The sequence below is a fragment of the Numida meleagris genome, chromosome 4 (assembly GCF_002078875.1).
Source record: "Numida meleagris isolate 19003 breed g44 Domestic line chromosome 4, NumMel1.0, whole genome shotgun sequence".
In the NCBI taxonomy this organism is placed as follows: Eukaryota; Metazoa; Chordata; class Aves; order Galliformes; family Numididae; genus Numida; species Numida meleagris.
The window spans coordinates 67837347-67853168 of NC_034412.1; the positions used below are offsets into that span (position 1 = coordinate 67837347).

The window sequence follows — 15822 nt, forward strand, 5'->3', positions numbered from 1 at the left end:
CTCAGCTGAAAAACACCTAGTCACTTGTAGATACCCATGGAGTACACTCTTACCTGAGAATGAGTTAAAACTGTGTTTGATATTTCTTTAAACAAGTGAAGCGAATTCAGATGACATAAAAGCAGTAGAATGAATAAAAGGGAAAGACAGAAAGTTTAAGAATAAAATCTGTCAGCTTTTGTAGATGTGCAGAATTCTACATTAGGCTAGGCCCAAAAAACTTAGTCTAAGAAGAAAAAATATCATTTAGAAGGACTCTAAATATTAAGCTGTGGGAATAAAATGTTCACCTTACTATCAACCTCTACTCTCTTTTAGATATACGGGCATGACAGACAGGGAAAAATACAATGATAGAGAGTTTTACAATTGTAAATTTGAATATTAACCCCAGGAAACCACAGGCTGTGACAAAAAATTTTCTCAGCTGCTTATGAATTTTTAGGAGCAGAACCTGAGTGGCCACACTGAAACAGAGTTTAAAAGCTATTGTAAAGTTTTCTGCCTACAAAAGTTGTGGGTACAGTGAGGAAGAGAAAGTAGGAGAACTGAATAGAGAATAGTTGAGCTACCCCTTACTTCTTCTAAATAGGTCTCAAGAAATGAAGCCATTTGGCAGCCTATTAAAGAAAAACACTTGTGTCACCTTGTGCTGGTGTGCTCCTCCCACCCTTTTCTTCTCCCAACTTCCCCCTTTGGCCTAGCCTTGCACAGAAAGACAATGAGCTAATGTACTTGCTAAAGTAAATGAACAACTAAAGTCTGTCTCAGTCCATGGGAGCAAACAGAACTGTTAGCAGACCTGGTTTAACAGCTGAAGGCCAACTGAGCACATGCCTAAAAACAAGGTATATCTATGAGTCAATCATCTTACCCCTTAAACAGTGAGCCGGAGCTAGAGAGCCCCTTGAGCTGTCCTACCTGGTACTATGCTGTATGACCTGACCTCCCTTAAAGTAGGAATGTCTCTTTAAATTTTGTTTGTGTAGAGATCCCTTACACCTTGATATCTAGATGCCTTCACAATACACATAATTGGTGACCAATTTTTTTAGCTTTGTTAGGTTCAATAAGATTATATCTTTGTGCACAGATAATTCTCAGATATTAATTGTTGACTGAGTCTGAGACTAGGAGGGGATCAGCTGCACTTAGGCTCCTTACCTCCATGGTTTTAGGAGCTCAGAAAGAAAGGGGAGGTCCACTCTGAATCTTGAGAGTGTGACTCAACAGGAGAGCCTCCCATATGAGTGTGTTTACCTTACCCTCCAAGTGGTAAATAATCAAGTGTATCCTACTGTCTCAAAATTTCTTGTCTCTTTCTTAGTTACAGTTAAGCTTTTTTAAATCTCTATGTTATATCAGTAATTACACTCCTGCTTTTCTCTTAGGAATTCAGTGTAATGTAGTTGTATACCTCTGTGATGCAGCTGAAACAAATTTAAAAGAATGTGCAAAGGAAACTCTTTAGATGTTGTGAAATACTGTCATTAAAATGGATATTTATTCTTTTTTAACCAGCAAAAAGGAGATGTATACATAAGTCTATCTTTCGATGCTTGTGGAACAACCTTTAAAGAAATGGTTTAGCCCCCAAAAATCTTTTATAGTCAAGCTTTCACCCTCTTAGAAATGATTTTACAATGAAATTGCTAACTCTACCTGAGATATAGTCAAACAAATTACTTCCTTCTGTAATGAATAAATTCAGCATCAGGGAACTTTCCTTCCATACAGGTAGTAAAATCTTGAATTCCTATTTTTAAACTTCTTTTCAGCTATCTTCCTTTTTTTTTCTTTTTGCAAAGTATTTGCATAACTTAATGTCCTGTTTCTCAGAAGTTGTACAACAGTCCTGTGAGATTTCATCTACATAGTAGTACATTGTCTAAGATCTGTCTGGTTATTATCTCTTCCAACCAAGCGCTCAAAGCATTACTCTCTTTCTGCATGTCAAGTGCCCAGTCACTATCTTAGGCTCACGCGCACTATTTATCTACATTCACAAAACGTATTGGGTTTCAGTAGGATGACAACAGCCTAAACAATGGGAAATTAGTCTGTATTCTTCTTAAATGCTTGAGCAACTTCATTTTGGAAAGTCTTGAAGCAGTTGGTATATCACATAAGGAACAGATGGGATTGACTCTGTACTGTATGATTAAAGACAGGGAGACAAAGCATCACTTTTTTCTGTTGTTTCAGATGAAAGATGAGAAGATAACCTTCTTCTTGCAAAGGGAAACCATCACATTGTAGCTTATTTATGAGGTCTTTGAGTTTAATAGGGAAAACTTATGTGACTGTCTCTTTAAAGGAATTATTAAAAGTGAACCTTATAGGAGCAGTTCATATAATCAGAGTAACAAAGTTAACTGAAATAAAACTGAGGAGTCAGCGTATAATAAAACCCTGTAGGGCAAATTGCAGTATTTTACCCATTTTGGCATGCAATTGTGAAAGCAAATGTTATGTTAACAGTGAGACACAGTCCGGACACCAATAAGGTGAATTAATTCCCACTTGGAATTGGTGAAACTGCACTAGTGTCAGTGAGAAAATTATTTTTAAGGACTAAAATATAATCTTCATTTGGAGCATTGGTAATACCTTGCCATCTATTTTCTTATGAGTTTAGTACTAGACATGGTGTCTAGTAGGCCCTCCTGAAAGAATAGCTGAACTAATGTGATTACTTCTGAACCATTTATTCTATAATATCGTCTCAGTTAAAAGGCTTGTTGTGGTATTTTCTTATCTTACCTTCCCAGAGGAAAGTAACGGCAAAGTATTTACATATACTTTGCAGGCAGAATGTTAATCTCATTGAAGATCAATCAAGTGAGTTCCAAAGAAAGTTTTCAGTCTATCCCAACATATGATAATTAGAGACACAGATTTAGTCTCTATTTGAAGGTATTAGAGGCTCAAAAATATTTTCTCTGTGGAGTTGTAGCCCAATCTGGATAAATTCAATGTGATGTTTCACCTGTCTGGAATCACATGGGAAGAGGTATCTTCCCCCCCACACTCCGTGATATTTAATTGGATGAGTCAGAGCTCTTGGATATAAGATCTAAATATAATTGATCTCTTTTTTTTTTTTTTTTGGGGGGGGGGGAGGGGGCCAGCTAAAGCAAACTTACCTCTGCAACAGTCTGAGTATCACTGAACTTGGCAAAGGCATAAACCAAAGAAGCCAAAGGTATTTTTCACGATTCTGTAATTTTTAATCTAAAATCCATATTCTGAGATTACCATGACTGGAAAAGAAAAAGCCTTGGCACATTTTGTGGTCTCTCATTTTCAGCTGATATAGAGTACTTTGTTGACATGTTGTTCCTGTTTTATATTTTTATTTTTATGTGCTGCCTCTGAAATGTGGAACTTCTCCTGAAGTGTGACTCATCCTCAAAAACAAAAAATAATAATAATAATTCCAGATAGATTGTCATTCTTTCATTTTGTTTATAATAACTTTGTATTTTAGTCCAATGTCTTGCTCTTCTCTTCCTAATGTGCTGCACTTGTGTGAATACCTAATACTGCTGAACTAAGACTGCAGCAGCATCTTGTGTGGTGCCAGATCTCCTCTGCAACATTAGAGTCTCAGAGGCAAATGTCATTAACCTGCAAGGAAAAGAAGCAAAACTGACAAAGTCTCGCTGACAAACTTCCCTCCTTTTGTTCATCTGTTTCATTAAATACCAAATTTAATATCAACATCCTTGCATAGACAAACCACTGTAGTCTTTCACCGTGAAAATTAATGCTGCTTAAAATTAAACTTGCCTTTGGGTTTCATTTAAAAATTAACAGTGTAATATTTTTATGCTATGTTGCAAAGCCTAAATGAATGCTAGATATTGGAAATCATGAGACATGGGAGTGTGTCTGGGGGGGGCACCACAGTTCATGCTGCAAAGTGTTAATTAATGTAGTCAGTGTTCAGAAATCACAGAATTTACTTCTACTCATTTTATTTCTGCTGCACAATGAAGCAAAACTGCAGAACAGCGATGTGATAGTAGAAATCAGTCTTTCCACACATAACTTGCTTTGATTCTCTAAAACTAAATGTTAAATAAGTTCCTTGGTGCAAATATATTATTGATTTCCATAACTGAAGGTGTTAAAACAGGATAAGTAGTAAATCCACTGACATCTCATTCAAGCAACTACTTCATGAAATCGAAGCACATTCAAAATTTCTCTGCTAAATGTATATCTACTTAAGAAATGGTACCTTCTTGTCATCAAATTCCTGGCAACCAGTTCTCTGAAATCTACAGTACAAACACTTCAAAAGCAGAATACATAAAGAGTGGGATGTAGCTATCACTAGAAAAAAAGAAAATTTATGTCTATTTGAAATTCTCTGTTACTTTTCTAATTAAGTATTTCTAATTTCAGCATTTCTCGCACATAGAAAGAAATCGTGTGTTTATGCAATCCACTATTTCTAGCCCACTTTCCATTTTATTTCAGAAATAGATACTGTTATGAAATAAACACAAAAAGCCCTCACCACTATTTTAAATGTGTTTCATTTAAATTCTGTTCTTGAGGATTTTGCTTTGAAAGTACCACTTTATTCTCATTTCTTATGTTTAAGAGTGAGTAAAAGCAGTATTCCATGCTCTAGGTTACTGTCTCTATGCTTGCAAATATGATTTGGAATTGGTTGAGTGGTAAACTGTTAATTTGCACCTCATGGACATCCAGGTAGGTGGAACAAAATGTAACCAATCATCAAAGAGGTTCTCCACCTGACTGCAGAATGACTAAGATTTAATAGCAGTAGTAATGTAAAAACCCTGTCAGAGTCATTTTTTATCTGGACGGTATCTCCTTCACAAACTTAGTATAGGCACTTGGTTATAATTTTCACATGGAAACAATGATTTCCCCTGTGAATTAGACCTATTTGCACAAAAAACCCTGTCTTTCTAGAATATCCATATGCACATTATTATCTGAAATCATTATCTGTACTACTTTAACAGACTGCCTGGGGTTTCTGTGGAAGATGAATAGCTCACATTCTCCAGCCACAGAGGCTGCAATTCTAGATAATAATTGCAGCCTTTGTTTAAATAAGTAGTATAAACAGGAATTGGATTGAATTGATAAGATACCTGTCTTTCTATTGAAGGATCCCAATCAGCTTCTGTGTGGGAGGGAAGTTTAACTTCTAAATGGCTCTAAAGCTTGAGTAGAAGGGGAGCCACTTACAAGACCTGAACTTCATTATTGAAAATTCATACTTACATTTGGTAATATCACCTGAAACTATTTTTAGGGTCCCATTCTTGAGAACATTTCTGTTTCCAAAAGTAAAAAAAATAAACAAGAAAAAACAAAAAAACTAGCCTGATTGCAATGGTATATTGGAAAGATACTGTCAAAGTGCGTCCCTTCTTCCATGTTTTGATTCTTCTGGAAAGAGAGAACCCATCTGAAGGACAGAGAGAATTCACATAAAAGTGACCATTTCTAGTACGGTCGGTAAAGGGAGGGGAAATGCAAAACAATCCTAGTAAAGTCACACACAATGTATACACATGAAGAAGGTGATCCATCAAGAGTGTACATGAGTGAAGATGGATGCTTGTTTGTGGGAAGTGATGGAGAGGTGCAACTCATCTTCTATTTTTACTGAGTTAGGAGCTGAGAGTAAGTTTGGGGGTTACTAAATCTTGACTGCATTTTTGGAAGTATTTGTGTACAATAATTATAAGCTTTGAATGATGACAAGATAAATTATACTGAGAACAGGATCTAGAAAGTATTCTGTACACCACTGGCCTGCCAGAAACATGTTTTGATCAAAAGTGGCAGATGAAAACATATGAACATTATCTCTGTTTCCAAGGCCATCCACATGAAAATAAAACTGTGTGATTTTTTATTTTTTTATTTTTTTGTGAGTACAGTCAGGACACCAAATCAGCAAATGCATAATTTCATGTATGGAATACTGCTATGTACAAAAGTATATATTGACCTTGTTATATTTTGCCTTTTGAGAAGAACTCTTGAAAACAGTGAGTTAATTAACAAAGTAAAGCAGAAAATGCTATGCGACGGTGTGCTTCAATAGCAGGAAATAACAAAAGCTTATGAACACAGTGGGTCTATCTTAATGTGATGGGAGAAAATGTAGTTTTTCTCAGCTTATAAATCAGGTTTCTGTGTCCTTCCCAGAATGAAGGTTTATTTTGATTTATATTCAACCTGAATAAAATGCTCTGTCTTGTGAAAAAAAAAATGGACAGGAAAGGTTTTAAATCTACTAATTAAATTCCTTATGCCAGCTTATCTCTCTAAGGTGTTCACCTTCAGTTTCTGAGAGAATGAAACTCTTGGAGAATGAGAGGCACTGCCCTATTACTCAAGGTGAACCCATCAGATATAGACAGTCTTATGGGAAACAGATGACTGATTCACAGCTCTTCTTCATGAGAGCCATGAGTTTTTTCTCCTTTACTTAATATTAACTTTCATTTTCAATTCTTTTTCCATTCATTTTTTGATCCCTTTTTTTTTGTTTTTGTTGTTCTCTTCATTCCAAGTTTCTCCTTCGGGCCTCTCCAGATCAAGTGTTTTTGCCACTTAATGGACCTTCTGCCTAAGCACAGTGAGGCCAGACCAGCTTTGGGGCAAAGACTTGCTTAGGTCTTGTATAATACGTCTTGTATTGGTTGTGAACAAACTTGCTACATCTAGCTGGAGGTGAGTAACTGCAAGCAGCGCTTGTGGAGGGCTGCTTGCTAAGGGGTTGGCTAGTCTCCCTGGGCTGTTTTGTGGCAGATACACAGTTTCAGAGCTGCTCAGGTACAACTGTGAGGGCAGCAGCCATCAAATCTTTGCCTGCAATAAAGGCCTTTTACGATCCTTTGACACTACTGCTGCTGCACCATGGTTGTAACTGTAATTTACACCCACTGCATCCTTTTTTATGCTGCTAGTGTTCTATAAAGCTACCTTGATGTGAATAAAGACCAGTGAGAATGAGATTCCACTTTTTTTTCCTGCCTAGCCAGCCTATAGTCTTCAGGTTTCTCTTCAGCTGCCCTTCTTAAAAGTAGGTATGTGACCATTGCACTGCTTGGTGACCTAGGATATGTTTTCTGTGATGGATTTGCTCCGAAAAGCTTGCAATCAAAACATAAGCAATTACAGGCCATTTTATTTTCTTGCAGTACTAGGGGCTCCTGCTGTCTGGTTTAGTACAGGCAGATGCAAATAAAGCTTTGAACAAATCACTGTAAGTCATTCAGACTTATGTAGTCCTTTCATTCCCCACAATACTTTCAAATTCACATTAAAATCTGTCTCCCATGATATCAGTAGTCAGCCTTGGATTTCTTCATTCATAGTAGAAATCACTTATTCTTTAACAGAAGAAAAAGATAAAACAAAAAAAAATGCAAAACAATATTCTCTAAGTACAAGTGACAGTAGAGCTGTGGTAACATTGTGCAGGCATTTTAATTATAATGAGCTTTCACCTTCTGAGCTAGCCATTTCTCAGCCCAATTAACCAGTCCTATTGTGCAGTCTGTGTAAGGCATAAGGCAATTAACATTTGTATCATAAATAAACAATTAAGGAATGTTTTGATCTTTGATTACGCTTTTCCCATTCACATTCCACTGCAGTTTCTGCCTACCAGGGATTTGCTTTTATAAACACTTTCTATTTCATTAGCAACCGTCTACTGCTTCACCTATATCCAAAAATTCATTGCTTCATAAAATTGAAATTTTATAATTTCATAAAAATGAAAGTATACAAAGGTGACAGTTCACTGATGCAATGAGAAAAGTACAGAAATCATAAGTAATTCTTTAGTAACTTTTCTCACTCTGTATGATTTAATTTTATGTAATACATAAATGGTGAGAATGTTTTCCAGCTCTGTTTTGGAGTTGTAACTGAGAACAATATCTAATCCAGATTTGTGGGTTAACTTCTACATTTCATTATTAGCTAATTGTTGTCCAGACTCTGAAACACTGCTATTCTATCTTATTGACATACTTTTCCTTATTAATATTTCTTACAGCACTACTGATTTTGTGTCTTTCCATAGAGTAGTTAATTTTTTTGGTACCAGATTTCTGGGCAAGAGGTAAAGTTCCTTAAGAGTGATGATCTAGGGTCATTTTTATGACTCCGATAATGACTATCTCTTTGACTAAGGCTATAATTTCTTAATGAATATCTTTAAAATAGTTATAATTTATAGGTCCCATAGATTATCATTATTACTCCAGAAATTCATAGTAAAATGTAAAGCATGGAACAATTTTGGCTGTTAATGGAACTAGTTAATGACATATTAATGTCATTAGCTAGTTAATGACTAGCTAATAATTATTTTGTGACTTCTATTCAGGCAGTTAATGGTACTAGTTTCATAATGATGTCCCAGTAGATAAAGTAAAGCTACTGAGGTCAGTAACGTCCTCCACAGGTGCTAGGGTTAGTCTGCACACTTATCATTAAAACACTGCACTATAAAGATATGGATGAAATAGATGTAACTCAAAGGGAAAGAATAACAGGGTTTTAAGATTCATAGATACTGAAAATAATTGCAACACAGTCCAAAGTTGCAACAGTCCAAGGATAAAAATGACTTAGAACTACTATTAGGTACGAGTTTCCATTAAATGTGTAACAACCAGAAGACAAGTAAATAAGAAATATATGCCTTGCAATTATTTCAGAGTTCATGCATATAGTTTGCATCAATATTTTCTGTATTTTATTATTCCATGTCTATGAAATGGTGTCATGGTTTTATGATTTTCGGTTATTGGTATTCCACATCATAACATCATGTAGTGAATGTACCTCGTTCTCAGAAGAGAAGGACTACTACATTCCCCACGGTACTTTGCTCCTCTGTTACCATTTTCCAGCCGGAGGGAAAAGATAAAAGCTCGCAGTATAAAAACTTGCAGATCACGAGACCTCATCCCTTTTTCCGCCGTCTCTCGTCTTGGCAGCACCTCGCTCTCCAGCCGTCTTATCGTTGGTAGTAGAGTAAGGCCTACCTTGATTTTGGGACATTCTCTCTCTCTGTATTGGATTTATCAGCTTAAATTGTAATTATATTGTATTATAGTGTGTTGTTTTGCATTCCGATATCTTCTTTAGTAAATTAGTTTGTTTCTCCTTAGATTGTTGCTGCTGTTCTTTGCTCTCAGGGCCATCTCCTTACCCTTTTCCCCTTTCCCCTTTTCCCGGGACGTGGGCCCTTGGGTCCCCCGTCCCCTTTGTCACGGAATCGGGCCTAACGCCTGTAAACCGTTAACTGGGAATCTCAACAACTACCTATAGTATCAAGCCATCCTTACACAATCATAAATTGAAAGAACTCTACAAATCTCAGAAATTCAATAATCCTCCATTAAATGCTGCCTGGATATTGAAATACATCATTCTTTCTAATAAGTACAGTTTCCATTATTTTTATTGTTATTTATGTGCAGCATGAGAAACCCTTGTATTATGCCAGCAAAGAGCAGGATGCCACTTCTAGGAAAAAAAAGTTCATTCAGGTAAGAAATGTTTCAAGTGGAAATAATCAATCTGAAGCAGAAAGCAGAAGTTCTCATCAGATGACACATGCCACCTAGTTTTCCATCAGCTTAAAAAAACAAGCCTTACAGTTTCCTATTGACAAAATGTGCACATACATTGCCAATAAAATTAAATAAGTGAACATCTTAGTATATTTGTTCCTGGGAGAAAATCTTATTTCTTTCTGCAGTAGTTATATGATATGAGAGTGGTCTGAGAAATAAAATGGCCAAAGACCCAGTGGATAGATATTATTTTCTATGAGATGCTGCCACTGTAAATCGTATGAGTTGCAGTTTCCTGTGCATTTGTGTTTATTCTCTGAGGCATATACACCCTTGAAATGGCTTGTATTCTGAATGTAAATTGTCAAGTGTGTGAATTTTAGCTCATGCAAAGATGAAAAACTATTTCATAACCATTATTCAAATCTATTGTAACAGAGTTTTCATTGCTTGCTAAGTGCTTTCCCACACTTCTTCATAAGTAGGAAAACAATATGAATGGTGCCCATCTGTTCTTGTATGACTTTTATTTCAAGACAATTTTAATTGGTTTTCAGGGTCTGGCAAAATGAATAGAGTACATCTACAGCCGTCTGAAAAATCCCTGTACACTGCATGGATTCAAGACATTTTGGAGTCAGTAAACTGTTTTGCAAAAATAAATGTTTGCAGAAAAGCTGATAGAAAGAGGACAATATCTGTACTCCCTGCAGAAATTCAACAGGTGCCACACAACAGCGCTTTTGTGAGAAGAACAAAGTCTCCTCCAGTAGGTCTGGGAGGAAGAAGTCTACAAGAAATACCAGTGATATTTGATCCAGTAGCTAAGAGGCTGTTGGACATTGGATAGTGAAATGATTCATTTGCAAAATAAACACTGTGACTACATTCCAGCTTTGGGAAGTTCTAAGATCTGTATGTCTGAAATTTTTCCTCTGTTCAGTAATTTATCTCCTAGAGTGGTCCAGTTTGTCTCTGACTCTGAAATGGAAAGAAACCAGCTAAAATAAAAATGTGCCCCTGTGTTGTCATTTATGGCTATACGTGCTACACTGTAGAAACACAAATAGAGTGTTCAGTTTGTTCAGTGGCAGGACTTTATTTTTTTTTTGATATTATTTTTTTGATCTTCCACTACTAAAGCTCTATATCAGGATCCAAAACAAAATTCAAAAGAATGGCTGAACTAATCTCTACAACTAAAATATTAATTTCTATTAGAGTATGCTACAAGGCATCTCTGATTTTCTTTCTCACTTCCAGTAATCTGAAACACATTGCTGTGGAATATCAAGCTTTGTAAAAACTGAGCATTAATCTGACAAAGTTTCTGAATATCTGATTTGTCAAATAATTAGCAGTGCAAGAAATGAGAACTTAACCTTTTTTAAAAAATGATTTTTATTTTATAAATATGATCTGAAAAAAAAAAAGCTGATTTAATCTCTGCAAAACTTACTTTGTCTACTTTGGACATCAGTTCAAAATGTAGGTGGCCAGGTTACTTTAAGTTTTTCATTTAAGTGATTTTAGTAGATTTTATGTTTATCTTTCTCTTGATGGGTGCAATACTTGTTGCCATAAGTGGAACTTGGTCCAAAATCCATTTATCTCAGTGAAGAAGTTACAGCTATTTCAATGCTTTTGTGCAAAAAATGAAGCCCAGGAATACATTTAAGCATTCCTGCTTCATTCTTCATTCATGAGATCATTACCATCATAATCAAAGGGACTACTGAAAATAAAACTGAATTAATGTTTTTGTACTGAATTTGAACTTTCTTATGTAAACAAGGGTGCTTTTAACTAGTAATTTCTTAATGAGGGAAAAGCAAATTAATTGCATTGCACAGAATATCTATTACATTATTTTGAAAACTCTCTTACTTAAAACTCTCTTACTTAAAACTCTCTTCCTCTCTTACTTAAAAACAAACTCCTTAGATAAACCCAGAAATAATACTGGGGGTCTCGACATCAATTGGCTCAAGTTTTAAGACTACTTCAGGGCCAAAAGACTTCTCTGATTTACAGTTAAGTAACTGAGAGCAGAACTGGACTTTTATCTTAAATTAGCTCTAAGAGAGTGCCAAAATAGATATATCTGTTAAATCAACACACTCGGGATTTACCATACTATAATGTGTATAGGTTGACCCCAGACTTCTAGCCTGCTGGGAATAACCATCAGCTGGAAGCACGGGGGTATGAGTCATCTGGGAGTTTTTTCCTTTCTTTAATACCTGGCCTGACATATAGCTGCAATCAGGAGTGGAGATATTGAAGCTTACATTATTTATGAACTTTCTGTTATATACATTTGGATTGCTCAGATTCCTGGGGCTTATCCTTCTTTCTTTGAAATCAATAGATTAGTCCTTTATCTACAGGAATTTCATTTACAGATGATACAAGATTTATTTTCAGCAACAGTATGTGAAGCAGTTTCATTGTTAACCCTTAATTCATTCTGCCAAAAATTTCTTATCACTTGGCCCTTTGACTACCAATTGCATATGAGACTATTTGCATTGTATCTGGTATGCATTCAGAAAATATTATGCTATTTCATTATTTTTTTCCTCATCTCATGGTTCTCTTTACAAAGTGTCTGAAAAGTCACAGTTGGCCCTACAAAATAACTAGTGTTAAATTTCAGAAAGGAGTTGCGATCATAGAAAAGAACGCAAAAACTGAATATTCTGAATGTTACCAGGAGCTAAGTCTCTGAATGTGACAAATTATGGAGTCAGATGACACTAAAAACAATTAAAATATGTCTGTGTAACTAGTGTTATCAAAGTATGACTAGATCTACTCTTGTGTTATCCATAGTGAACTCAACTATTTCTGCATCCAAAGCATGTACCTGATCCTGCCCCAACCTCTGTGAATCTTTGACAGATGATCAAAAGCTGCCAGAGGATTTCTAAATTTCAAAGTGTTTTGTACTTCAATCTGACATTCTGACATTTCCTAAACTGAGAAAACACATTCAATTTATTTATTTTTTTTTCTTTTAGAGATGTTTGTAATTCTAATCTACAAGGTCTATTTGATGGTATGGATAAAATGCAAGTAACACAGTACATGAAGTTTTTAATGGAGACTAACTTTTTGTAGTTGAGATTTTTAAAAGAGAGGTAATGAGTAACAGTGCTTGATTAATTTGAAATATTTGCTTGCTCTGTTAACAAAATCCTACCGTTAATATCCACGGACAGAGAATTTGAGTGTAGGCAGATTCCTGATGAATTTTAAGCTGTATATTGTTCTTCTGTCTACCTGACATATAATTTGTATAATACTATTCTGCCTCTCTCTTTATTTAAGTTGGAAGATAATAGTTTTTTTTTCAAGGCATTACAGAATGGTGCCTTAGTATGTTACAGAGTTGGACATGAGAATCAGAAATAATTTGATCTGGAAATAATTTTTCAGGAGAACTTTCTCAGCATCCTAGACATGTGAATACTTTATCCCAGGGAAATCAGTTGTGGATGAAAAACTGGGCTCTGACATACTGTAGACTTTGAATTGACAGGGGAAGTGCAAATGAGATTGAGCTGTAAATGAAAAGATTAGAACTCAGTGTAGCCTGTCAATCAAAAGTGCTATATTATTGTTTTTAGTTTTGATCACTGAAACTATTCAGTGACAGAGAGTGAAAAAAAGGCTTTTGAAGGCTGCTGCACTCAAAATGAAAATTTTCAGATCATGATGCACAATACTGGTGATTGGAGTAACATCCTAAAAATTCCCAAGACTTTAGTTTTTCTCTTTTAGATCATGCTCATAAGTGCTATCTGATGATCCTGCACTATTGAGCTGTTTCTCTTGGGGAATTCAGTCTGATCCTCAGCAACTGCCTGAAATAGTGAGGAATCTGACTCTCACATTTACTGGGCTCAGCAGTTGATGGAGTGAAAACTGTCTCTTCTCTTCCTCTAGTGAGCAAGTGCTGGATTCTGCACCTGGGACTGCGCAATTCAAGATGTATGTGCAGACTGGTGGATGAGAGGCTGGAGAGGAGACCCACATGGGTGTGCAAAGACATCCATGGTACCTTGTCGCATACCTTTTCACTCTGAAAGCTGGTTGGATAAATTAGTCAACATTCCCAGATTTACTTTTGCAAAATGGGAACTGTAAATCCAGATTAATATTCAGTTCTCATAGTCTGTGAAGAATTGTAAACTACACACGGAAATTTCATTTTCTTGGCATATGTAGTATCTGATTTAGTAAGACTGTTAAACTAGGTTTGCACAGACCACTGAAATGTGTCTTATATGGCTTATATTTGTTCATATCATGGTTAAAATATAGTGTTATTAAAACAACTTCCGTCCTTTCTTTCTCTTTTAAATTCAGTGGTGCAGAATCCAGGTTGTTAATAGATTCCACGAGTCTGAGCTTGACTGTCATTGCTTTTCAATTATTTTTGTAATGGTGACTTAGTTATTGAAGCAGTTTTCTGCATCTACTGTCACCATTTAAAATTGATTGGAATGCAGTATCACATTTTTCACAATTTTGGAAAATTATTGCTAATTCGTTCTGAAAATATTTACAGAAGGTAGTATTCTCAAAAAAAAAAAAAGACTGCATGGATATAGTCATCATCAAGCAAATGATGTAAGGTGTATTTAAACTGCAAAGCAGAGTAAAAACTAGTTCTAAATAAAATATTGCTTTTGAAGATTAGTTCAGTAATTTTTTCAGTCAGCAAATGCTGGTGCTTTGGTGATGTATATGCCATTACTGTACTATGGCACTAGCTTTGTTTTATATCTCACTGGGCTGTCTAAACTCCCTCTTGTAACTTTATAAGTAGACATAAAGATTCCATCAGTGAAATGGCAGTAAGAGTGATTTTTTTTTTCTTTCCCTTGTTACCCATATTTAATTTGACTTATTTTAATAATACCTTGCCTTTGCGACCATGAATGGTAAGAATAAGCAGCTAGATACTTTGTGGCCTTTTTTCCTAGTAAATTACATAACTATATTCTCATTTATGAATTGTTAAAGAATAAAGACTCTCATATGGACTAATAGGCATCGAAATAAAGTTACTGAATTACTAAGACAAAGACTAGTAAATTGATGGGGCTTTTAAGAAAGAAACATTAATTAGCTTGATAGTAGTAATACAAGCTACTTATGGTCTGGGAATGCTAGGAATAAATTATGAATCTTAGGAGTAAGGAAAGGTTTAAAAATTAATCAGTTAAATTATGTTAGCTAGAAACACAAAGAAAAAGCAAATTCATCTCTTCTGTAAAATCCTCAGTGATGCTTTTTAGCATTTTACATTACACGGGGAAGTAACTTGCCTAAAACTGTCGTTTCGGTTGGAAAAGAAGATCAATATTCTAAATTCTAAAAAATGACAACTATTAACATTTGAGTAAGGAAATCAGTTCATAATGGAGGTGTAGCAAATGTAAATACGAAAAATGAAAGCAAAGTTAACTCTGTATTGAGAAACAAACTAAGAACGCTGACTGTACTTCTTAAATACTGTATTGGTCACCATATTCACAGCGAGCCCTCTGTACACAAACATCTTGCAAAACCTGCTGAGTTCTCAATTATTGATGTGTAATATACAACAACTATAACAGGCACTAGTATCTGATAGATATCTTAACATCTGTTATGTCAGAAAAAGCCAGCCCAGAGGGTTGACTATCAGGAATATGAAGAAATTATTGTGACATCTACATAGAGGCTTATGTACACAGTGATGCATCTGTTACAAGCAAAAGACAGAGTTTTTGAGGCATCTAGATAATCCTTGGAGTGCACTTTAGATGATGTAGAGATTATCTACACGGTTACTAATACTGGAAGAAATACCAGGTCATGAAGATGTTAAATTTTAATCATTACAATATGCAGAGTACCTCTTCAGTGAGTAGAAAGTAATACAGTGCAGTGAAAAACTGAAAACAAACAAACAAACAAAAAAAAAGCCCCAAAGCACTATATACTAGCTAAATCTCTGATCCATGACCAAAATGAACCACAAAATGAATTTGGAACAAATTAATTTATTAGAAGTTATGATAGTCTGCTGCCAGTTTGCATCTAGAACTAATATGCTGATAGTAATTTGGCTCAGAATAAATTTCTCAGGCAAGTATCCTAAAACTGTCCCTTCTTAAATGGATAACAAAATATGTGACTATAATGGAAATCGCATTATAACATG

General features: G+C 35.3%; 1 long non-coding RNA gene across 1 annotated transcript; it reads left to right on the forward strand.

Annotated features, from left to right (window-relative positions):
• On the forward strand, positions 9199-10633 carry LOC110398192. The gene is made up of 2 exons (XR_002438256.1): positions 9199-9575; positions 10160-10633. It is a non-coding gene; the product is annotated as an uncharacterized LOC110398192 (long non-coding RNA).